At 41.0% G+C, this 27,382-nt stretch overlaps 1 protein-coding gene across 5 annotated transcripts in view; it reads left to right on the forward strand.

The window, feature by feature from the left end:
- TCF20 (transcription factor 20) overlaps nucleotides 1–27,382 on the forward strand; it is a 497,541-nt gene that overhangs the window by 402,367 nt on the left and 67,792 nt on the right. The window lies entirely within an intron of this gene.

Consider the following 27,382-nt stretch of genomic DNA (forward strand, 5'->3'; position numbering starts at 1 on the left):
TCTCTCTCCCTCACTCTCTCTCCCCTCTTCCTCTCCCTCACTCTCTCTCCCCCCTCTCCCCTCTTCCTCTCTCTCCCCCCTCTCCCCTCTCTCCTCCCCTCTCCCTCTCTTCCTCTCTCCTCCCCTCTCCCGCTCCCTCTCTCTCTCCCCCTCTCTTTCTCCCCCTCTCCCTCTCTCTCCCCCCCCCTCCACATATTTATACATATATATTTTTAAAAGTGCGGAAACTTTTGGGAAGAACCCGAGTGTGTGTGTACACTTTTTTTCTTTTTTGTTGCAAAGAGCAGCCCCAATCCTCCTCAGGTCCCCTGCTGATGACCTTGGCTCCTCCCCCCTGCTGAGTGCCTACCATTGCAAGCCGCTTGCTATGGGGGCACTTGTGTGGGCTCACTCCCAAGTCGTCTTAGTATCAATAGACTCCTTGTTCCCTCCTCACTGCTATCTGAGCCTATGAGAAGGGAGAGAGCCGCTGCTTTCGTGCACAACTCTGGATTGAGATCAGGCTTAGGTAAGTATAAGAGGGAGGTGAAGCTGCATTCACAAGGTTTTTTACCTTAATGCAGAGAATTTTTTATTTTTTTTTCTTTTAGGCATCTCTTTATTTTCACCTGGTTATCCTGCTGGTCACTATCTCCCATGATGTACATCAGGGTGAATCAAAAGGCCGTCTCTGATGTCGATTGGAACCAGCGAAACTGGTCAGGCTTTCTTCCCGCCAACCCCCCCCACAAACCTCACTTTTGATTCACTCTGACTGCATCATGGGAGACTGAGAATTAAATTGAAGTATTTATGACTGATGCATTTGCTTTCCTTACACTGCTCTATGGGCTTTATGAGAAAGGCCTATTAGGTGAAAATTCCTCACTTTGAACTACCATATACAGTAAGTATATCAAGGACTGGTCTATTAATGGATGCTGCTTTTGACTATACCAAGTACCTGTGCAAGGGAGGTGTAAGGCAAGTATGCAATGCTGGTATTTCACCTTCATTCATCTCACCGTCTTATTCTTTCCTCCTCTGGACCACAGGGGCTAATTCTCCAACTGATGAACTTTCAAGTCTAAAGATACTGTACGTCATATGAGAATTCTTCTGTCCGGTGTGAAGTTTCATTTCCCAGGCGTTAGGGAGTTTGAATGTGGCATTATGCAAATGTTTGCCCGTTTTGTGGTGGATTATAAACACCTGCAAGCCTGCACTTATCCTCTAGACTGCCTGTATATCATATTTTTTGGAACATTATTGCAAAATTATTGATAATCATCAACCAACAATTACAGTAAAGCCTTTTCTATTTGTAAGGCAGATTTAAAGATGTACAGTGCTCAGCATAAATGAGTACATCCCTTTTGAAAAGTAAGACTTTAATCAATATCGCAATGAACACAAGAACAATTTCTAAAATTTTGACAAAATTATATAGAAGTTTTCTAGAACATTTGTTTAGCTCATTACAGGAAAGTCAGTTAATATAACTTACATTACAAAATCTTCAGTTTTACTCAAATTAGTTGATGCAAAAATGATTACACCCCACAACAAAAATGACTACATCTAGTATTTTTCATGACCTCCATGATTTGTAAGGACAGCACCAAGTCTTCTAGGCATGGAATGAACAAGTTAGTGACATATTGCAACATCTGTCTGGTTCCATTCTTCAAGAACTACTTCTTTTAGAACCTGGATGCTGGATGGAGAGTGATGCTCAACTTCTCTCTTTAGACTTCCCCATAGGTGATCGATTGGGTTCAGATAAGGAGACATACTTGGCCACTGAATCACTGTTCTTCAGAAATGCAACAGTGGCCTTAGATGTGTGTTTTGGATCATTGGCATGTTGGAAACCTGCAGGACGACCAAGGGCACGGAGTGATGGTAGCATCTTGTCTTTCAATATAAAGCAGTACATCTGTGAATTCATGATACCATCAATGAAATGCACTCCCTGACACGAGCAGCACTGATGCTGCCCCACAGAAGGACACTACCACCACCATGTTTCACTGTAGGTGCCATGCATTTTTCTTTGTACGCTTCACCTTTGCAACGCCATACAGTTTTTAAGTCATCAGTTCCAAAAATGTTTATTGGTCTCGTAACTCCAGTGTGCAGAATCCTAGTAGTTGTCACCTTTTTCAGCATGGCCCTGGCAAATTCTAGGCAGGCTTTTTTGTGCATGGGCTTTAGGAGAGACTTTCTTCATGAACGACACCCATGCATTCCATTCCTCTGCAGTATATACCGCATTGTGTCACAGGAAACAATCACCCTGGTTTGGCTTTCTACTTTTTTAGCTAAATGCAGTGAACTTGCATGGTGATTTTCTTCAACCCTTCTTATCAGAAGATGCTCCTGTCGAGTTGTTAACTTACGTAGACAGCCTGGACGTCACTGTGAGATGGTTGTAGTTCCTTCTTTGTTAAATTTTTGTATCGCTTGCTACAGTTTTCTGACTGATAAAGCTTTGCTGATCTTTTTGTAGCCTTCACCTTTCTTGTGTAAAGAAATTATTTTCTTTTTCAGGCCTTGTGACATTTCTCTTTCATGTGGAGCCATTGCTGACGGCATGAAATGGGAAGGGGTTTTCTTTAAGTAATGCCCTTTTTTATTAAACTGCTGGACACCTGTTTAATTAATAATTAGACTCACCTATAGTTGAATTCTTGTTAATTAGAATTTTGTTGTCTAAAATGTAGCTTAATTCCTAAGACATTCATTTGGGTGTATTCATTTTTGCAACATGATCTTGAATGAATTTGTTAGGAAAATTACTTTTTGTGTGTGCAAATTAACAAATCTTGTTTGCAATTAATGGCCCACATTTGTGGGAGTATTTTGCAGTATAGTGTCCCATAGAAAATGTTGACTCTTAAAGAAAATTAAAGGTTTTTTTTTTTGTTTTTTTTTTACAAATTTGTACTCATTTTATGCTGAGTACTAATATCTACAGTATATGTCTGGGGGACATGTGTTGGTGATTTTGTGGGTTTTTTTTTTCTCACCAGGTACCATTTGTCATGTAAACCTCTTAGATAAATATTAATAAAGGTTTTGTAAAGACATCTGTCAGACTAGCTGATTTTTTTTTTTTTTCAATTTGTTCATCTTCCCTTTTTTGGATTACCTTAAAAAATACTGGCTGTAACTGCTTATACATTATGAGCTAGAGTTTGCCTTCAGTCTGTTAGTGTAGCTGTTAGTATAGCTACATCTGCTAGTCCATCTAATACTCCCCTCCCCCCAAACTGACAATGCTGCTGTCCAAAGGGTGCCCCCTGTGCTCCTTCATACAGAACACACGATATAAAGACAACAGCATGGGATCCCCATTAGCTTAGTATATTCCATTACAACAAAACATAGCACAGTTACATCTAAAACTCTTGTCCACAGCACAGGAATTTCATGTAGACCATATACTAACGCTGAGCACTGCCTTGTGGTAATCCTTACGTGATGCTGGGAGAGGTGGGCAGTGAAGGGTGGCGGTTACGCGTTTTCAAAGAGACAATCCATCTTTGTCATAGGTTATGACAAAGGAGGATTGTCCCTTTGAAACACGTTACTGCCCCTTCACCGCCCACCTCTCCAAGCATCATGTAGGGATTACCACGAGGCAGTGCATAGCGCTGCAGGACAACATTCTGACAGCTGTCAGAACAAATTAATTTCATGCCGGATTGAGCGATATTTGAACTGTTACTTCATACCACAACTGACTGTTTCTACATGAAATCCCTGTGCCGGTGAAAAGAGTTTTAAATACGAGAGTTCTTTGCTTTGCTGCAATAAATGGAATATACTATATAATGTTGACCCCACGCTGTTATCTTTATAGCTTTGAGCTCTCCTGACCCACCCGTATCTATACTGATACCTGCCGGATCCCATGTTGCATGATCATTGATCTTCACTGAACTTGAACTTTGCTGGCATTCCTGATCGATGCAGCTGAAAGCTGGGACTTGTAGTACGCTAGACTAGTTTGTATTTTCATGCAGACCAGGGACACAAATACAGGATTACTGGCCAGATCACCAGGTGAAAACTGGAAAAAGCCTAAACGAAGAAAACTAATGCAGCCACCACATCTAATACAGGTAAAACTCAAAAAATTAGACTATCGTGCAAAAGTTCATTTATTTCAGTAATGCAACTTAAAATGTGAAACTAATATATGAGATAGACTCATTACATGCAAAGCAAGATAGTTCAAGCCGTGATTTGTCATAATTGTGATAATTATGGCTTGCAGCTCGTGAAAACCCCAAATCCACAATCTCAGAAAATTAGAATATTGTGATAATGTGCAATATTCTAGGCTCAAAGTGTCCCACTCTAATCAGCTAATTAAGCCATAACACCTGCAAAGGGTTCCTGAGCCTTTAAATGGTCTCTCAGTCTGGTTCAGTAGGAATCACAATCCTGGGAAAGACTACTGACCTGACAGTTGTACAGAAAACCATCATTGACACCCTCCATAAGGAGGGAAAGCCTCAAAAGGTAATTGCAAAAGAAGTTGGATGTTCCAAAAGTGCTGTATCAAAGCACATTAATAGAAAGTTATGTGGAAGGGAAAAGTGTGGAAGAAAAAGGTGCACAAGCAGCAGGGATGACTGCAACCTGGAAGAGGATTGTCAGGAAAAGGCCATTCAAAAGTGTTGGGGACTTTCACAAGGAGTGGACTGAGGCTGGAGTCAGTACATCAAGAGCCACCACACACAGACAGATCCTGGACATAGGCTTCAAATGTCGTATTCCTCTTGTCAAGCCGCTCCTGAACAACAAACAACGTCAGAAGTGTCTTACCTGGGCTAAAGAAAAACAGACCTGGTGTGTTGCTCAGTGGTCCAAAGTCCTCTTTTCTGATGAGAGCAACTTTTGCATCTCATTTGGAAACCAAGGACCTAGAGTATGGAGGAAGAATGGAGAGGCACACACTGAAAGATGCATGAAGTCCAGTGTGAAGTTTCGACAGTCTGTGTTGATTTGAGGAGCCATGTCATCTTCTGGTGTTGGTCCACTGTGCTTCATTAAGTCTAGGGTCAACGCAGCCGTCTACCAGGAGATTTTGGAGCACTTCATGCTTCCTTCCCCAGATGAGCTTTAAGGGGATGCTGACTTCATTTTCCAGCAGGACTTGGCACCTGCCCACACTGTCAAAAGCACCAAAACCTGGTTCAATGACCGTGGGATTACTGTGCTTGATTGGTCAGCAAACTCGCCTGACCTGAACCCCATAGAGAATCTATGGGGCATTGCCAAGAGAAAGATGAGACATGAGACCGAACAATGCAGAAGAGTTGAAGGCCGCTATTGAAGCATCCTGGTCTTCCATAACACCTCAGCAGTGCCACAGCTTCCATGCCATTCCATAGCTTCCATGCCATGCTGCATTGAGGCAGTAATTGCTGCAAAAGGGACCCAAACCAAGTACTGAGTACATATGCATGCTTATACTTTTCAGAGGTCCGATATTGTTCTATGTACAATCCTTGTTTTATTGATTGCATGTAATATTCTAATCGGAGATTGTGGATTTGGGGTTTTCATGAGCTGTAAACCATAATCATCACATATAATCAAATTATAACCGCGCTCCAAATTTAAAAAAGTGCTTTGTGCTTGTATTAAGAAAAAAATAAAAAAAAATATAAGATAATCACCAATACTAAATAATTAGTATATCACTGTGCAAAATGTAAACAAATCACTATTAAATCAGTGCACCTTGTGTTGATACATGCAAAAAAATATATATATGAGAATACAAATAAATAATTATAACTTAATAAGGAATAATCAATATTGAATCATAATCGAAGTTCAAATTTCAAAAAGTGCTGAAATGTTCCAACCAAATCAGATGACACTCTCCTTTCAGTGAATGGTAAACTTCAATCTTGCAGCTTTGCAATTAGCCTGTGTGCTTGTGAGGGATAATTCCTCCTTTGATCCACTCCTTGCTACAATCACTGAATGCTCCTCGCCAAGATCATGCAAAAAAGAGAGAAGAAATAGTGCCTTATCCCAGAGATATATTGAGCCATTTATTTGCTTCCATAATGCACTCACATTTTGTAAAACAACATAACGCTTTGCAATGTGAAAGAGCCGCGATCGGACTAGAGGGTGTGTACCCCACGCTGTCAGTCTCGCCGTGTCAGATGTGCGGTGACGTCACTGCCCCTCACCAACGCGTTACGCCACAGGGACTGCGTAGCTTCGTCCCCCAAGCTACTTATATATTTAAAATTTATTCTGCTACGTTTTTGGTAAAAAATCCCAATACGTGTATAGTTTTGAAGAAAAAATTTTTTTTTGAAAAAAACAATATTTTCTCATTTCGGTCATAAAAAATGTAAAAAAAAACCCTGAAATGTCATCATATATTTAGGCCAAAATGTATTGTGGTACATGTTTTTGGTTAAAAAAAAATCCCACTAAGTGTATATTTATTGCTTTGTGTGAAAGTTATAGCATCTACAAACTATGGTATAGATAATGGAATTTACACAGCTTTTACTTTCTGACTGCCCATCACATTTCTTGAGGTGCTAAAATACCAGGATAGTACAAATACCCTCAAATAACCCCTTTTCGGAAAGTAGACACCCTAAGCTATCTGCTGAGAGGCCTATTGAGTCCATGGAAGATTAATTTTTTTTCCCACAAGTTTCTGGAAAATGACAAAAAAAATTTTTTTTTTACACAAAGTTGTCATTTAAATTATTTATTTCTTGCACAAGCCAGGGGTATATGTGGTATTACACCCCAAAATACATTCTTCTACTTCTATCAAGTATGGGGATACCACGTGAGTGAGACTTTTTGGGAGCCTAGCCTCATACAGGAGTCTGAAATCCAATGACCACTTTGAAAGCCTGAAGGTGCGTAACTTCCTCATTACACTTTCTCACTACCTATCACAGTTTCGAAGGCCCTGACATGCCAGGATAGCACCAAACCCCCCCAAATGACCCTCTTTGGAAAGTCTTAATTTTCCAAAAATACTTACCATGCTTCTCAAATTCCTTGGGGTGTCTACTTTCCAAAATGGGGTCATTTGGGGGTTAGGTGCTATCCTGGCGTTTCAGGGCCTCCGAAACTGTGATAGGTAGTGTGGAAATAAAGCCCTTTAAAAGCCTGAAGGTGCTTATTGGATTTTGGGGTCCTGTACTTGGCTAGACTGCCAAAACGTCTCACATGTGGTACCCCCATACTCGGGGAAGTAGCAGAATTTATTTTGGGGAGTAATTTCAGATATACCCATGGCATGTGTGAGCAGTAAATCATTTAAGTGACAATTTTGTGTAAAAAAAAAAAAAAAAATTGTCATTCCAAAAACTTGTGGTAAAAAAAAAAATTCTTCTATTGCTTCAGCATGCCTCTCAGCAAATAGTTTGGGGTGTCTACTTTCCAAAAAGTGGTCATTTTGGGGGTGGGGGTGTTTTATGCCCAACATTAGAAGTTTATGCCACACATCATTCACTCTTCTAACCACCTGAAGATCAAGCCTTTTCTGACACTTTTTGTTCACATGAAACATTATATATATTTTTTAAAGCAGACACCCTAGTGAATAAAATGGTGGGTACTACAATTTTGTATTGCACATAGTACTCGTGCAGCGATTTTTAAAATGCAAATTAAAAAAAAATAGTTTTTTTTACTTTTAATGCACAAAAACATAATATATTGGCCAATTATTTGTTAAAATATTAAAGATGATGGTATGCCGAGTAAATAGATACCAAACATGACATGCTTTAAAACTGTGCATGCTCTGTGCAATGGCAACAAACTGCATACATTTTTAATATCCATAGGCAACGCTTTAAAAGCCACCATTTTAGATTTACAGAGGAGGTCTAGTGTTAGAATTACTGCCCTTTATCTGAGGTTCACGGCAATACCTCACATGTATGGTGCAACCGCTGTTTACATACCGGCACAGGGCCAAGGCTTTTTTTTTTTTTTTTTTTTATTATTTTTACACTGTACCCTTTTTTTTTTTGATCACTTTTAATGCTATCACAGGGAATGCAAATATCCCCTATAACTTCAATGGGCATTGTCATATATTCTTTTTTGATAAATCTGGGGTCTATCAGACTCTGGATATCTCCTCTGCCCTTACATTATCTAATCAAACCAAAATCGGTGTGATCAGATGCTTTCCCAATTTACAAATGCCGCTGTTTGTATCCTGCAAAACTGAAGTGATGAAATGCTTGTAGCTTCTTAGATTATAGAGATGATTGGCACCACTCTGGTCTCCAATCAGCTCTATGGTCAGCTGGCAGAAACACCGGCTGCATTCTCAGGTTCCCCCGATGGCACGGGACTGCCCGAGAAGGCTGTGGAAGGCAGCGGGGGAGTGCATCATCTCCCGCTGCTTGTAAAAGTAATCTTGCTGCTAATTAGCCACTAAGATTGCTTTTACATGAAAGCCGATCGCCGGCTGAAAAAAACAATACCAGGATTATGCCTGCAGCTGTAGGTATCATCCTGGTATAACCATTCAAAGTCCAGTGATGTACCAGTACGTCGCTGGTCCTTGTTGGGTTTATATGCTATGTTCTTTTTTTTTTTTTTTTTTTTTTTTTTTTTTGTATGCAGCCTGTGGACTGAATGAAAAAAAAGAGAAATATCTGCCAGAAAAAATGTGTGGTATGCCCACCATTAGTATATACCATCCTGCATCCACCCACTTTTAATGGTGGGCACACATTAGGTCACACTTTGCCACAAGCGCCAGTTCCAAGATTGTACAAATGTCTAAATAGTGGCACGCTTGAATAAAAATTATCCACGTATAAGTGGTACCCCATATGGAAAAAGGATGACACAAAGTCCCAAACTATCTTGTCACTGCTCCCCATGTAGTCTGGGCATCCGGGGGGCTCCTCGTGACTATCCTTTCCCTCGTAAATCCGAAACTTATAAGTGTAGCCTGTTGTCCTCTCACAGGTCTTCTACATCTTGACCCCATATCTGGCACGCTTGCTGGAGAGAAATTGTTTGCATGCAAGGCGGCCAGAAAAGTTAATGAGGGACTCATCGCAGATGTTTTGCTGGGGAACATAGACATCCTGCAAATTTTTGATTAAGGTGATTTGCGAGGAGCTGAATTTTGTGGAGCCGGTCAAATTCAGGGTTACCCCGAGGATAACAGAGTGTATTGTCATTGAAATGCATAAAACACATTATACTCTCATATCTATGCCTGGCCATGGCAGCAGAGAGCACAGGCATATGATGAATCGGGTCTGCGGACCAATACAATACAATTCATTTTTTTTAGTAATGCCCATGTTGAGGGTTAGGCCCAAAAAAAATTTAAATTCGAAAACCGTAATGAGTTTCCATGCGACTGGTCTGGCAAGGTTTGAATTTGGGTTGGCGGCGATAAATTGTTGTGCATATAAATTGCTTTGATCCACAATCAACGTATACAGATAATCCGTAAAAAAACAGCTCCAAAAATCAAGGGAAGGAGTTAAATTTGCTATTTCCACCTGAATTCCGGGTTGGGCAGTGAATGGGGAAAGTACGGGTGCTGCAGAATTTGTGGGCGGTCAATCGGGATTTGCAAGCACATCCGGAAGGATACTAGGAGCTCTACAGGCCTGTGTGCGAATTCTTTGTGGTTGCGGGACAGTACTTGTGCTCGCCACCGCACCAGCTTGTACTGCACTTATGGGACTCGCCACGTCGCCAAGTCATACTGCAGTGCTGGTAATATTATTATTATACAGGATTTATGGCACCAGCAGTTTGCTCAGCTCTACAATAGAACGGGAGACAATACAGTTAAATACAAGAGGGTTAGGAGGGCCTGATCATGGGAGCTTACGATCGAATAGATACAGTCAGGTCCATAAATATTGGGACATGGACACAATTCTAACATTTTTGGCTCTATACACCACCACAATGGATTTGAAATGAAACTAACAAGATGTGCTTCAACTGCAGACTGTCAGCTTTAATTTGAGGGTATTTACATCCAAATCAGGTGAACGGTGTAGGAATTACAACAGTTTGCATATGTACCTCCCACTTGTTAAGGGACCAAAAGTAATGGGACAGAATAATAATCATAAATCAAACTTTCACTTTTTAATACTTGGTTGCAAATCCTTTGCAGTCAATGACAGCCTGAAGTCTGGAACGCATAGACATCACCAGACGCTGGGTTTCATCCCTGGTGATGCTCTGCCAGGCCTCTACTGCAACTGTCTTCAGTTCCTGCTTGTTCTTGGGGCATTTTCCCTTCAGTTTTGTCTTCAGCAAGTGAAATGCATGCTCAATCCGATTCAGGTCAGGTGATTGACTTGGCCATTGCATAACATTCCACTTCTTTCCCTTAAAAAACTCTTTGGTTGCTTTTGCAGTCTGCTTTGGGTCATTGTCCATCTGCACTGTGAAGCGTCCAATGAGTTGTGAAGCATTTGGCTGAATATGAGCAGATAATATTCCCGAAACACTTCACAATTCATCCTGCTGCTTTTGTCAGCAGTCACATCATCAATACATACAAGAGAACCAGTTCCATTGGCAGCCATACGTGCCCACGCCATGACACTACCACCACCATGCTTCACTGATGAGGTGGTATGCTTAGGATCATGAGCAGTTCCTTTCCTTCTCCATACTCTTCTCTTCCCATCACTCTGGTACAAGTTGATCTTGGTCTCCTCTGTCCATAGGATGTTGTTCCAGAACTGTGAAGGCTTTTTTACATGTCGTTTGGCAAACTCTAATCTGGTCTTCCTGTTTTTTAGGCTCACCAATGGTTTCCATCTTGTGGTGAACCCTCTGTATTCACTCTGGTGAAGTCTTCTCTTGATTGGTGACTTTGACACACATACACCTACCTCCTGGAGAGTGTTCTTGATCTGGCCAACTGTTGTGAAGGGTGTTTTCTTCACCAGGGAAAGAATTCTTTGGTCATCCACCACAGTTGTTTTCCGTGGTTTTCCGGGTCTTTTGGTGTTGCTGAGCTCACCGGTGCGTTCCTTCTTTTTAAGAATGTTCCAAACAGTTGTTTTGGCCACGCCTAATGTTTTTGCTATCTCTCTGATGGGTTTGTTTTGTTTTTTCAGCCTAATGATGGCTTGCTTCACTGATAGTGACAGCTCTTTGGATCTCATCTTTGAGAGTTGACAGCAACAGATTCCAAATGCAAATAGCACACTTGAAATGAACTCTGGACCTTTTATCTGCTCATTGTAATTGGGATAATGAGGGAATAACACACACCTGGACATGGAACAGCTGAGAAGCGAATTGTCCCATTACTTTTGGTCTCTTAACAAGTGGGAGGCACATATGCAAACTGTTGTAATTCCTACACCGTTCACCTGATTTGGATGTAAATACCCTCAAATTAAAGCTGACAGTCTGCAGTTAAAGCACATCTTGTTCGTTTCATTTCAAATCCAATGTGGTGGTGTATAGAGCCAAAAATGTTAGAATTGTGTCCATGTCCCAATATTTATGGACCTGACTGTATGTGAAAGACCAGGATGTACTAGGCCACTAGTACTCGCTAGTTCACCAAAAGGTAGCGTGGCTCTCTGCTGCATATGAGAGTCATCAAAATTTACTCACAAGTGCTAACAGAGATCAGGCCAGATTCTGCGAACACTGCAGTTTTGTGTGCAATGTATCAAGTGACAGTGACCTACTGACACTGCACTTGCTGGGTTAGAAGTGGGGGGTAAGCGTAGGGGCTAAACGCAGGTGCTGGGGTTGATCCCGCTAACGCTGCATTTTTGGGGACGCTATACTAATGTGAACACTGGTATAGTGCTGATCTGGTCAAAGATATTGATCCGTTTAGACACTGTACTAGCACTGGAGGTTTATTGTGCTTGAGCGTGTTCCTGGCAATCAAGGGGTTAAATGTGATGACTGGTGTACTGACAGGCAATCTGACGCTATCTGGGAGGGGTGTAAAAACCGCGGGAGCGCGAATCATGTGTGTGTGTGTGTGTGTGTGTATATATATATATATATATATATATATGTGATTTTGTGCACCCATGCCGCCCTGTAGCAGTATTTCTGCTACAGGGCAGTCAGGAAGCGGTTTGTGTTACGTCGCTGCGTTACTTTAACTGACAATTGTGCGGTCATGCAACACTGCACCCAAATTAAATTTATGTTCTTTTTTTTCCCTCAAATTGAGCTTTCTTTCGGTGGTATTTGATCGTCTGTGCGTTTTTTGCGCTATAAAAAAAAAGGCTGACAATTTTGAGAAAAAAAACAATATTTTGGACTTTTTGCTATAAAACATGTCCAGTAAAAAAAATGTAAAAATCAAATTTCGGCATAAATTTCGGCCAAAATGTATTCTGCGACATGTCTTTGCAAAAAGAAAAAAATCCCAATACGTGTAAATTAATTGGTTTATGTTAAAGTTATAGCGTTTACAAATGGTGGTATAGATACTAGATTTTTAAATTTGTTTTTATACTAATAATGACGATCAGCGACTTATGGCATGATTCTGCGCAGCGGTGCCGCCCTACAGCAGTAAAAACACTGTGGCTGGACGGCAACCAGTTAATACTACATCATTGGAGGCTGTTCTTTCGCTTTCTTTGACATGTCACTTGAGACACCCAGTATGGCAGTATGAGTGTCAAGCAGCCTTAATGGGACTAGCACCACATTTCCAATCAGATCTCCTGAGCAGACACGGGCACCCTAGGGGACAGGAGTCTTGTGGAATTCCATCACAAGTGCAGAGTCATGGTCACCAACAACCAGGTTGAGGTGCATTTTTGCACTAGATTCAACAATAAGTCCTGGGAAATCAAACACATTCTGTCCAAGAGTTGGAATATTTTGAGGAGTGACCCGACTTTAGGTGGTTCACTCCCTGACAAACCCATATTGATCTTCAGGAAACCCAGAGGTCTGAGAAGTATGGTAGCCCCAGTAAGCTTCGGAAACTCTCCCATCTACTCAAATCCTCCCAAAGTCCTTTGGTCAGGTTTTCTGACCAAAAAGGCAACTACAGATATGGCATCCCCAATTGAGGCACCTGTGGAATCTCATGGCACCATAAGTGAGATGTCAGTTGAATTCTTTGCTAATTACATATTCTTTGGTCCCAAGTTAATTATCTCCTGATCTTTGTGAGTTGGAGGCTCGGCACATAACCCCATCTGTTGGGGGCGCTCTCTGCTTTTGATCAATGGTTGCTGCTGGAACGCAGCACCCAGCCGTCTTTCTGGTCCAGTATGGAGGTGCGCCGTCATGTTACATCTGTCGGAGGCGAAAGCCGCCTCTACATGCATGTGCAGTGGTCCGTCGGACTTGCGTTCCACGGAGGATGCCGGCGAGCCGTCACCTACACTGCGCATGCGCTGTTAGTCACGCTTCCTTGGCATGTTACATTGCCCTCCATCACAATTCACTAGCATCAGCCCCATTATTTCCACTGCTGCACTTGATCTCCCTCTGCTGATGGCCTATTATACTTTACTATCATTGCTGCACTTGATCTCCCTCTGCTGATGGTCCGATATAACTATATAACCATACTAATGGTGCTGCATTTGATTTCCATTTGCTAATGCTTTGATTTCACTATACATGGTCATTTAAAGACAAAGATTTGCTGAATCAACTATAGGTTTGACTGCCCATACATGGACAATCCAGGTATCTGCTTTTAGACATGGTCATTACAACCAATTATGCATTCTGGATCAGGAGATATACCTCTGCAAGGGTCATGAGTTTTTTTTTTAATGTATTAGCAATCGATTTTTATTTAATTATACAATCTGTCACTTAATCATGTCTGCTAATTTTGTTTATATCATATATATTCTATGGATGTGTCCCCTTTTTGGTGGTACACAACGGTATTATGTGCATGCATTCATCATGTTATATATATATAATAATTTATTTTATTTTTATTTTATTTTTTTTTAGACTTGTATGTGTTCTTCATTCATTTAAATTTTTCTTGTTTCATGATCGCATATTTGTTTCTTACATCAAATGATGTGTATTAGTGTTCCTGCATGTTTTGATGACACCTTTGCCCCTCCTGGCCAGGGACGTCCCTGCCCAGATGGGAGGGCCTTCATTTAGTCCCAAGGTATATATGGTGGAGGGCACTCATTGTGCTGTTAGCTCTGATGAAGAAGGGTCCCCCTTCGAAACGCGTCACTCAGATGATGTGACTCACACTAGCTCTACACTTCAATTTCCTTTGAGGATTTGTTTATGCATGGTATACTTCCTCGTTTGTGAGTATATATATTTTTTATTTGGTAAATTCATAGTTTACTGAAGTAATGCGCAAGGTTGGTGCGCTCTTTCTTTTTTTCTTCACTTCATGGTTTTGGTCGGGCTTCCCCAGCCTTGTTTTAGTGCTGCACAACTTTCCATGCATTTGTGGAGCTGTTTCAAGGAATACTTTCACCTCTCCACCCTTGTTTTGAGTCCTAGAGCGCAGGAGGTTTTGTTTCTGTTTCAAGTGCTCAGAGTGTATTTTGAGCATTGAGCAACATCTGCTGAAAACACCTACCAAGGTGAGAGCAGTGTGAGTACATTGATGTCACGGGAAGACTGTGTCACTGCAAGTTATGCACTCTGATTACGCACAGCAGGCAATACCTTTTTACATTTGCAAAATTTATCACAGACTGCCATTATTATACAATATATGAACAGATGAACTGCATTAGCACCTCATAGGAGCATGCTTACTCTTTATTGGCACTTTAATATTGTACATTCAATGTATGTGTTATGAGTTTAGTATTTGTACAGATGTAGTATACCAGCACTTTATAGGAGCACACTTATTTTTATTTGCACTTTATTACTGCTCATGTACACTGCTCAGCATAAATGAGTACACCCCAACAGATTTGTCAGAAAACCTTTGCTTTCTTTTCAGAATGAACATTTTCTATGGGACACTATACTACAAAATACTCCCTCAAATGTGGGCCATTGATTGCAAACAAGATTTGTTAATTTGCACACACAAACATTTATTTTTCCTAACAAATTCATTCAAGACCATGTTGCAAAAATAAATACACCCCAACACAAGTCTTAGGAGCAAAGCTAAATTTTAGATAAAATCCTAATTAAGAATTCTCAGCTAAAGGTCAGTCTAATTATTCATTAAACAGGTGTCCAGAAAACAGTTGATTATAAAAGGGTGTTACTTAACAAAGAAAACCCCTTACCATTTCATGCTTTCAGCAATGGCTCCACATGGAAGAGAAATGTCACTAGGCCTGAGAAAGAAAATAATTTATTTTCACAAGAAAAGTGAAGGCTACACAATTATCAATAAAGCTTTACTTAGCAGTCAGACTACTGTAACAAAAGTGATACAAACATTTAACAAAGATGGAACTGCAACCATCTTACAGAGATGTGCAGGCCGTCCATGGAGGTTAACATGTCGACAGGAGCATCTTCTGCTGAGAAGGTTTGAAGAAAATCGCTATGCAAGTTCACTGCAGTTAGCTTAAGAAGTAGAAAGCCAAGCTGGGGTGATTGTTTCCCGTGACACAATACAGCGTACACGGCAGAGGAATTGCATGCATGGTTGTCCTCCACAAAGGAAGCCTCTCCTAAAGCTCATGCACAAAAAGCCCACTTAGAATTTGCCAGGGCCAATGCTGAAAAAGAATACTACAGCGACTCTGTACTCTGGAGTGATGAGACCAAGATTCATTTTTTTTTTGGAACTGATGGCTTCAAAACTGTATGGTATCTCTATATTGAAAGAAAAGATGCTACCATCACTCCGTGCCCTTGTTCATCATGTACTTTTCCAAAATGAGAATGATCCAAAACACATTTAAGGCCACATTTTTTCATTTCTGTAGAAAAGCAGGGTGAAAGTGATTCAGTAGCCAAGTATATCATCTGATCTGAACTCATGGAACACCTATGGGGAATTCTGAAGAGACAGGGTGGGCATCACTCTTCATCCAGCATCCAAGCTCTAAAATTCTTGAAGAATGGAAAAAGAAAAATGGAAAAGTGTGTTGCCAACTTGTTCATTCCATGCCTAGAAGACTTGGTGCTGTCCTTACAAATCATGGAAGTCCTACAAAATACTAGTAGTTGTTGTTGGGGGGTGTATTCATTTTTGCATCTAAAACTGAAGATTTTGTATTGTAAGTTATATTAATAACCTTACTTTCATGTAATGAGCTAAACAAATGTTCTATAAAACTCAGTTTTGTCAAAATTTTGGAAATTGTTCTTGTGTTCATTGAGATGTTGATTAAAGTCTTACTATTCAAAAGGGGTGTACTCATTTATGCTGAGCACTGTATGTGTTATATTAACACACCACGTATTTTATTATTTATTTAGGAATGTTGATTAATTTTTATGTTTAGGCAATTTTCAATTGATCTCTTGATACCTTTATAAATGTTTACCATGAGTGCCTGAAACACTACACACATTATTAGACTCCCCTATAAACCTCAAATCTCAAAACATGTGCTGTTCCACACCCAGTCCTGTGGAGGCTTGAAAGGCCCAAATTTTGTGAGATTTTCTGTGGGCTGCATATTTTTTCTCAACTAACAAAATACCATGCTAGTCATGAAATTCCACTTAGGGTTAATCTAAAGGCAAAGGATTATGCTCTGCTTTCCATACAGAACTTGGCGTGGCTACATCTGTGAGGTATATTTTTTTTCTTTAATCCTAAGGGCTCATTCACACTTGGCTGTTTTACCAACGCTTGCTAAACGCCCCTATAGCGTTTGGCAAGTGTTGGTCCGGCGTTTGCGGAGCGTTTTTTAACGCTGCGCAAACGCCGCATGCACGGTTTAGCGGCGGTTGCCGAGCGTTAATAACGCCCCACAAACGCCTATAATGCAGTTTGAGTGGTGTTACCGCTCCGCAAACGCCCAACAGCCGGCGTTTGCGGAGTGGCACCATAGACTAGAATAGGAGGCTTCAACGCCTCCTGACTCGACCAGAGGTGTCTGTTTTGCGGCGACGCAACGCAAACGCTCCTGTTAGAACAACACCATGTGCTGTAATGTGCAGAATTGGCAGAGGCGTTTGGGAAGCGGTCAAAATGCTTCCCAAACGCCTCTCTGCCACCTGCACACAACGCTAATGTGAACGTAGCCTTACTCCTTCCACTCATATCTCCACACCTACCGTTTTTATCTAACCTGCACAATCCTGGTTTTGAATCATCACAGGCCTTCAAACAATGGATTACCTTAAAACTAATTCATTTTCATGCACTTGTGTTTACCAACAATATGACATCTTTCTCAGACTTCCAAACATCCCACCACTTTTCTCAAAAAGTTGTTTCGATATTTGCAAGTCAAGCATTATGTTTCTTCCACAATTCAACTACAGGGGATCGCTTGAACCTTACCCCTTTTGTATCATAATGTCAAAATGATCCTCATTCTCTGGGAATGATCTCTTCTGTACAAGACATTTACCACCAAATTTACCCCAGAGACTCTTATGTGATCAAGTGGGAAAAAGACTCGGGTGTATGTTTGAAGCATAATGAATAAGACCAAATATGGTACACTCCCAAGTCCTGCTCTGGAGATGCAGCAGCGAACGAGACCAACTATAATGTCTTTCTCAGATGGGTGTATGATGCATGTTAGATTGGCCTGCGTCAACACCGATGTTCACTTGACTTGCTTTCATGGATGTTCGGAGATGGGCACATTATTTCATACTTGATCCTTCCTCCTGACAGTCACAGCTCTGTGATCAGAGCGGAGGGGGATAACTTAGCGATCAGTGGTGTGTGATCGCTCAGCTCTCAGTACAGAGCGAGCGGGGAACAGATGCAGCATCGGATCAATCCACCTAGGTGAGTATATATATACAGTCATGGCCGAAATTGTTGGCACCCTTGATATTTTTCCTGAAAATCAAGTATTTCACACAAAAAAGGTATTGCATTAACACATGTTTTGCTATACACATGTTTATTCCCTTTGTATGTATTGGAACAAATATAAAACAGAGGCAGAAAAGCAAATATGACATAATGTCACACAAAACCCCAAAAATGGGCTGGACAAAAGTATTGGCACCCTTAACTTAATATTTGGTTGCACACCCTTTGGAAAACATAACTGAAATCAGTCGCTTCCTATAACCATCAATAAGCTTCTGACACCTCTCACCCGGAATTTTGGACCACTCTTCCTTTGCAAACAGCTCCAGGTCTCTCTTATTGGAAGGACACCTTTTCCCAACAGCAATTTTAAGATCTCTCCACAGGTGTTCAATGGGATTTAGATCTGGGCTCATTGCTGGCCACTTCAGAACTCTCCAGCGCTTCTTTGCCATCCATTTCTGAGTGCTTTTTGACGTATGTTTGGGGTCATTGTCCTGCTGGAAGACCCAGGATCTTGGACGCAAACCCAGCTTTCTGACACTGGGCCCTACAGTGCGACCCAAAATCCTTTGGTAATCCTCAGATTTCATGATGCCTTGCACACAGTCAAGGCACCCAGTGCCAGAGGCAGCAAAACAACCCCAAAACATCATTGAACCTCCACCATATTTTACCGTAGGTACTGTGTTTTGTTCTTTGTAGGCCTCATTCCGTTTTCGGTAAACAGTAGAATGATGTGCTTTACCGAAAAGCTCTATCTTGGTCTCATCTGTCCACAAGACGTTTTCCCAGAAGGCTTTTGGCTTACTCAAGTACATTTTGGCAAACTGTAGTCTTGCTTTTTTATGTCTCTGTGTCAGCAGTGGGGTCCTCCTGGGTCTCCTGCCATAGCGTTTCATTTCATTTAAATGTCGACGGATAGTTCGCGCTGACACTGATGCTCCCTGAGCCTGCAGGACAGCTTGAATGTCTTTGGAACATGTTTGGGGCTGCTTATCCACCATCCGGACTATTCTGCGTTGCAATCTTTCATCAATTTTCCTCATCCGTCCACGACCAGGGAGATTAGCTACAGTGCCATGGGTTGCAAACTTCTTGATAATGTTGCGCACTGTGGACAAAGGCAAATCTAGTTCTCTGGAGATGGACTTGTAACCTTGAGATTGTTGATATTTTGCCACAATTTTGGTTCTCAGGTCCTCAGACAGTTCTCGTCTCCTCTTTCTGTTGTCCATGCTTAGTGTGGCACAGACAGACACACAATGCAAAGGTTAAGTGAACGTCTCTCCTTTTTATCTGCTTTCAGGTGTGATTTCTATATTGCCCACACCTGTTACTTGCCCCAGGTGAGTTTACAGGAGCATCACATGCTTGTAACATTCTTATTTATCCGCAGTTGTGAAAGGGTGCCAATACTTTTGTCCAGCCCATTTTTGGAGGTTTGTGTGACATTATGTCGAATTTGCTTTCTTTCCTCCCTTTTTTTGTTTTGTCCCAATACACACAAAGGGAATAAACATGTGTATAGCAAAACATGTGTTAATGCAATACGTTTCGTGAGAAATACATGATTTCCTGGAGAAATATCAAGGGTGCCAACAATTTCGGCCATGACTGTATATATATATATATATATATATATATATATATATTTTTTTAAGTCCATATTCTCTTTTAAATCTTGTATGCAGTGGGTGTTTATCATTGTAAAACCCACAGCCAAACTACAGGGTAATATGTCTAAATTTCACCGCATTTGGGAGCCATGGGTTTCCCGTTTCCTCCCAAGGGACTTCAACCGCCGGCTTCTAGAAATTTGCCGTAAAAAATTAATCCCGCGCGGGATTGACATCATTGCAGCTCGGCTATTCAAGCCGCCGGAGTCCGTGAACCCAGAAGAAGGAGCGGGTGCAAATTGAAACCCTGTCAGCGCGCCGCTGGAGAGCTTCGTTTTAAGGTAAATTTCACATACAGTGGATATAAAAGGTCTACAAACCCCTGTCAAAATGTCAGATTTCTGTGATTTAAAAAAATGAGACAGAAAAATAATTCCAGAACTTTTTCCACCTTTAACCACTTGAGCTCCAGAGGATTTACCCCCCTTAATGACCAGGACTCTCTTTGCTACTCGGCGCTGCACTAATTCAACTGATAATTGCGTGGTCATGCAATGCTGCACCCAAACGAAATTTACGTCCTTTTTTTCACACAAATAGAGCTTTCTTTCGGTGGTATTTGATCATCTGTGCGCTTTTTATTTTTCACGCTATAAACATAAAAATGCCAAAAATTTTGAAGAAAAACAATATTTTTTACTTTCAGCTATAAAAAATATATAGTGAACTCAAAGTTGGTTATAATTTTAGGCCAAAATGTATTCTGCTACGTTTTTGGTAAAAAAAATCCCAATGAGTGTATATTGATTGCTTTGTGTGGAAGTTATAGCGTTTACAAACTATGGTATAAATACTGCAACTTACGCCATTTTTCTGCTATACAGCGCTGCGCTAGTTTAACGGACAATTGCGCGGTCATGCAATACGGTACATAAATGAAATTTACATCCTTTTTTTTCCCCACAAATTGAGCTTTCTTTCGGTGGTATTTGATCGCCTGTGCGGTTTTTATTTTTTGTGCTATAAAAAAAAAGGCTGACAATTTTGAGGAAAAAAAAACAATATTTTGGACTTTTTGCTATAAAACATGTCCAGTAAAAAAAAAATGCAAAAATCAAATTTAGTCATAAATTTCTGCCAAAATGCATTCTGCGACATGTCTTTGCTAAAAAAAAACCCAATACGTGTAAATTAATTGGTTTACATGAAAGTTATAGCGTTTACAAATGGCGGGAAAGATACTGGGATTTTTAGGTTTTTTTTTTAATACTAATAATGGCGGCGATCAGCGAATTATGGCGGCGATCAGGGACTTATGGCAGCGACCAGCGACTTATGGCGGGACTGCGGCGGACATTCTGACATTGGGGGGTACTGACTTGGGGTCACTGACATCCCCAAAAACACTAATACAGTGATCAGTGCAAAAGAAAAAAAACTGACACTGTACTAATGGCAATGGGGAGGAAGGAGTGAACTTTATTTTGCAGGGAAGGGTTATAGGAGTGAGGGGAGTGTTTTACTAGGGGGCGGGGGTGTGTGCTGCACGGGACAAGGCTGATCGAGAAAGAGAAACTCTTCTTTCTCGATCAGCTCATCCTCGAGTTGACAGGGAAGTGACAGACAGCACAGCTACTGCAGCTGTGCTGTCTGTCACTGTTTGCCGCCGATCGCCGGAACATAGCCGCTAACGAGCGGCTGTGACCCGGTGACTGACATCTGCGGCGGTGATCCGCGGGACAGATAGGGCGGCAGCGCGCCTCGCGTGCGCCCCCTATTTGTTTACAAAACATACGTCTTAAAACTTGGTTTTGCCTGTGAGTGCCGCCCTGCCGCCGTATATGTACAGTGGCTGGGCGGCATGTAGTTAATGTAACCTATACACTGAACAACAAACAAATATTTTAGGGGGAGGGAAGTAAAAATAAAAAAACGAAAATAATATGGTTCCAGAAATGTGCACACCCTTAAACTAATACTTTGTTGAAGCACCTTTTGATTTTATTACAGCACTTTTTGGGTAGGAGTCTATCAGCATGGCACATCTTGACTTGGCAATAGTTGCCCACTCTTCCTTGCCAGAACACTCCCAAATCTGTCAGATTGCAAGGGCATCTCCTGTGCACAGCCCTCTTCAGATCACCCCACAGATTTTCGATTGCATTCAGGTGTGTGCTCTGGCTGAGGCCATTCCAAAACTTTCCACCTCTGGTGAAGCCATTTCTTTGTTGATTTGGATGTATGCTTTAGGTCGTTGTCATGCTGAAAGATGAGGTTCCTCTTCATGTTCAGCTTTCTAGAAGAAGCCTGAACGTTTTGTTCCAATATTGACTGGTATGTGGAACTGTTCATAATTCCATCTACCTTAATTAAGGCCCCAGTTCCAGCTGAAGAAAAACTGCACCAAAGCATGATGCTGCCACCACCATGCTTCACTGTGGGTATGGTGTTCTTTTGGTGATGTGCAGTGTTGTTTTCAAACATATCTTTTGGAATTATGGCCAAAAAGTGCAACCTTGGCAACTAAGAAAATGCCAGGAAAGACCTACTAGAACAGCTGAACTTTATTTGGGGTTCTTCAGAGGCACTTTAAATGATGGCAGGTCTGTACTGACTCCTGTTTAACATGATTTGGAATGTGATTGCTTAATTCTGAACACCGCTACATCCCCAGTTAAAAGAGGGTGTGCACACTTTTATGCAACCCCCCCTAAGATTTCAGTTTGTTTTTCAATTGAGTAGTACAGTTTATAGGTTACATTAAAGGTGGAAAAAGTTCTGACATTATTTTTGTCTTGTTTTTTTACATCACAGAAACTTGACATTTTTACAGGGGTGTGTACACTTCCACTGTAATGTGCTAGTATGCCATGCATACATTGCCTTGCAAGGGAAAATGTTTTTTTTTATTTGTTTTGTTTTTTTAAAGTACACAGTTTACTACGGCCTTAAAGAATTCTACTTTCAATATCTTTTGAAGTGCCTTACTGCATGTTCTACTTTTACACTTGAAACAAACAGATTGAACAAGAAAAATGTTTAGAAATGATAATCTATAGTACATTTTATATGCTTGGGTGTAACTCATTTTTTACAATTTAGAAAAAAAAAACAAAAAAAAACTTTTTTATCCTATAGAGGGCAAAATATCCCCATGTGATGATTTTTTGGTGACTGGTTCTTTTTAATGAGACATCCATGGTCCAAAAGTTCCTGGATGTCTCCCCTGTGGTCCACTGAATGTAATGCAATGCAAATCACTCTGAATTGCATTCTTTACTGGCCAAGGAAACTGGGAGGAGGACCCAGAATTGACATTTTCCACATCTTTTCTGGGTCAGCAACAAGAATTGGAGCAGAGCGAATGTGTGTCTGTTCAGCTCCTTCCCCTCTACCTGGCCGCACCCGCTATGCCAGTCCTGGGCCCACAGATAGGCAGGAGGAGCCTGAGATACATGGCAGGGGCACCCATTACTGGGAGAATGAAAGCAGTCCAGCACTACCGTAGGCGCCTGACTGCTTTCATCTGACAGCCAGAAGTTTAAGATTGTCAGATTTATACACAACTGCAGCACCCGGGTGTCTGTGTGTAAAAAAAAACAAAAAAAAAACCCTGCTGTCAGGTCCCTATGATATATGGACTGGGCAGCAAAAGGGTTAAACTGGTTTGACTGAGTAAATGGCTTGTCAGTGTTTCCAAGTCAAACATGTCTTCTGTCAGCTGTGGTACACAAATACCCTGGGAGTCCCAAGACCTCTAAGGTGACAAGTGTCCACCTCTGTGTAAAGGTGTTGGAGTGTCTTATAGTGTGTCTGTCCCCTTTCATAGTATGCTCAGACAGTGACATTCCTGTAACGTACGTCAGTCAACAAAGAAGTACCAAGAGTCTGCAGCAGTGAGGGAAGTAGCGTGTCGGGTTAAAAGATGGGTTTTGCAAGATTTGGCTAAATTTGCCAAAAGAGATGCACGTCTGATGTTATCTCCCGCTTGTCTAGTTGGAATAAAGCCCACTTGGTCGTTATGAATTAGAGAGCCAATACACAGATTAAGGCGTGAAGAAAGGATTTTTGCTAACAGTTTGATATCAATGTTAAGGAGAGAGATTGGCCTATAATTGGACCACTGCGTGTCATCTGAGTTTTGTTTTGGGATCATTGAAATGTTCGCTTGTACTGTTTCATGGTTAAAGGTATGGCCAGATAGTAAGGCGTTAAAAGCAATGGTGAGGATGGGTGTAAAGAGATGGGCAAATTGTTTATAGTAAGTGGCTGAGAAACCGTCTGGTCCCGTGCGCTTACGAGGTATTAGACATTTAATAGCATTTAAAGTTTCGGATGGGGAGACGGGTTGCTCTAGCGTCGCTAGTTGGCGTTCTGAGAGTTTCGGGAAGGAAATGGAGGTTAAAAGAGTATCAGCTTGTGTGGGGTCGAAGCGTGCGGAGGAACAGTAAAGCTGTGACAGATGTTTATGGAAAGTCCGTAGAATATGTTCTGGGTTACTAGTGAGGTTGCCAGAAGCGGTGTGTATTCGAATGGGTCTAGTAAGCTGGTCCAGCCTGAGAAGTAGAGGGCTAAGAAAGTATTGGGTTTATTTGCCTTAGTATAAAATTTGTGCCTGGATCTACGAAGTGAGAGTTCCTCTTGGTCTGAGAAAGAGATCTAGAGCCAATCTGGATCACTTCAGGGCCTCACGGTTGGCAGGCGTAGGAGTCGCTTGGAAGGCTTGATGGGAACAATCATAGGTTTGCTCCAGAGAGAGATGTTATTGTCTGTTCGTTTTATTTAAGAAGGCCGCTTTGCTAATGCAAAATCCTCGCAGTACCGGTTTATGCACTTCCCATAACAGGAGAGGAGAAATTTCAGGCGATTGGTTAAGAGATAATTAATCTTTGAGGGCGGTTTCAATTTCTAGACAATGTGCTGGATTTGCAAGTAGGTTATCGTTAATGATCCAGGAGGATTCAGTTGGGGATGGGGCTAACGAGGCCATAACAAGGCAGCCAAGCAGGTTATAGCGAAATCCTGGAAATCCCCCTCCCTAAGCGTCACAGCCGTTAAAACCAGAATATCACAAGCCATGATACACGCAAAGGTGGAAGCCACAATTCTTGACACGATCCCTAAATTCTTAGTCCCTGGGTAGAGCGTTTCCTCCCGCCTAACTTTGATGAATCACACCTTCTCCCTTGATTTATATATTGTGCGCCCTAGGTATTGTCAATGACCCTCCTTACGCAGCGCATAGGTGTTGCAGTACACCTAATTAACGTTCATGGAGTCATCGTTGCTGCTCCTCTCTCCCCCCCCCCCCTTTCCCACCCCTGTTTGACCCTTCTCTGAATTTCTCCAACCTTCTTTAACCATTAGCCGCCTGGCCTATAGCCGTTTGGTGGCCGCAAAAATGCTGTAGCTTTCCGGGGTATACGCCATTTGGCGTCCTCCCGCACATGCGCAGTTCGCACAGTTGCAGAGCCGCGCAGCGGCGCGATCTGTCACCGGCCGTGTACCTTGGACATGGCCGATGACAGATCTGAGTACCGGCCCCCGTTGCCGGTACCATGTGACCTGCTGTGACCAATCACAGCAGGTCACATGACAGTTGTGTACAATGGATGGCTTCATTCATGCCATCCATTGTATACTAGTGCCTAGCTGTGAATGGTCACAGCAGGTCACATGCACATGTCGTGATTAGCTGTGGCCAAATCACAGCTAAGCACAAAAAAAAAAAAAACCCTGAATCGATTTCATTCTGGTAAATGCTTGCTTATAGCAAAGAAATTCTTTGCTATAAGCAAATTGTGTAAAAAAAATAAAAATAAAAATACTGATCACTTCCCCAAAGTAGTACAATGTTACTATGGTAACATTGTACTACTTTGGTCATAGTAAAATATGAAAACAAAATCTTAAAAAAACAAAAAAAGTAATAAAAAATTGAAAATAATAATAAAAAAAAAATATATATATTTTTTTTTTCATACTGTCACCAGTCAGTGTCCCTGTTCACCGCTATGCCAGTTATATGTCGATGCTGTACTGCACTGGTACAGTATGTAAAAAAAAAAATAGCGAAAATAATTTTTTTTATTTTTTCATTTTCCAAAAAATACAACTTCAAAAAACTCGCCATTCCTCTTATGAAGTACGTCGGACTGTCTACTCTGCAAAAAGGGGTAATTTGGGGATATCTGTACTATTCTGACTTTCTTGGACCTCAAGAAATTAGATTGGCTGTCAGTACTTCAGGATTGATCAATTTTCAGATCTATACCATAGTTTGTGAACTCTATAACTTTCCTACAAACTAAATAATACATCCTAATTTGGGTTATTTTCACCAAAGACATGTAGCAGAATACATCTTGGCCTAAATTTATGAAGAACAATTATTTATTTGTAAACTTTTATAACAGAAAAAAAGAAAAACGTGTTTGCTTTTCAAAATTTGTGGTCTTTTTTTGTTAATTTAGCAAAAAATAAAAACCCCACCAAAAGAAAGCTCTAGTTGTGTGAAGAAAATTATAAAAATTTGTTTGGGTACAATTTTTTATGACCGTGCAATTGTCATTCAAAGGGTGAGAGCGCTGAAACGTGAAAACTGGCCTGGGCAGGAAGGTGTAAAATTGCCCAGTATTGAAATGGTTAATGCCCCAGTGAGCCATTACCCCGATTGGCCGAAACTACAACGTCTTTTGTTAACTTCTAACCACTTGTTTTTATCAGAAATGTAATGACATTGGTACTGTGACCTTTATTCCTTATGTCTTGTTGTCACTACAATGTCCGATGTACATTGGTAACGTCTCCTTGTCCTTGTCATTTTGTTTTACTGTTAATAAAATGTTTGAGCAAGAAAAGATGGGTTTTGGGTCTGCCTACAGTTTACATTCCAACAATGGACAACTGGCAAGGCTCACTTCCTCAATACCGCTTGGAGCCATAGGTTTGGTTTATATATGGGAAAGTATTTAAACATATTTGAATTAAGTAAATGATGCTGGACATGGCTCTTATGGCATGCTGCCTCAAGAGAGAGCTGGACAGGTTTTGTCTTATGGTTGAGGGATCCATAGACAAACAGCACTCCAGCTTCATGGAACGGTTCTGTGTTATTGCCACTAGGACTTGTACTTCATCTGCTGCGCAGGTTTGAACTCAAAGACATACCAGTGGCTTTCATGGTACGGCATTGGCCCAGAAGATGAACCAGGTTGGCAATGGCTGACCTAAAGTGGACCTTTTAGTAGTTTTACAAGTTTGCTTGCATAACATTCCTAACATGTCATAATAATAAAAAACAAAAAACAATCTGTGCTAATAACTATACAAACCTACCTACAATGTGTAAAAATGTGTTATAAATCAACTATGTATTAAAAATGTAAAGCGCCAAGCTCAGTGTTCACAAACATAGATAATGTCCCTTTAAATCTACAATACTTTCTTTTTAATTATATGGTTTACGTGGCAAGAGGTGTAGCGCTTGAGTGGCTGGATACCTGTGGTTCCTCAGTCATGTGGGATCGGATGTATGCCCTGGAAACCATCCATCTGGGTTTTGAGTTGCCATAAGATCCTAGGAAAGACATCTGAGCAGGCAGGAGCGTAAAAATGGTATAACAAAGCACTTTGTGGGCACTAATTTGAAGAGATTAATTTTGAGTGTCACTTTATAATTAAGATATTTCATTTAATGATTTAATATATTCTTTATTTTTGAATAATTATTGACACAATTGCATGTGAGCACAATTTTTTGTATTGCACATAGTATTGTTTTGAGCGCTGCACTATTTATAATTATTGTACACACTGTTTAGGTATCAGTTTTAAGTGCTGGCAG

The sequence above is a fragment of the Staurois parvus genome, unplaced genomic scaffold, assembly GCF_062004578.1.
Source record: "Staurois parvus isolate SC_StPar_1 unplaced genomic scaffold, SC_StPar_1.0 ptg000341l, whole genome shotgun sequence".
In the NCBI taxonomy this organism is placed as follows: domain Eukaryota; kingdom Metazoa; phylum Chordata; class Amphibia; order Anura; family Ranidae; genus Staurois; species Staurois parvus.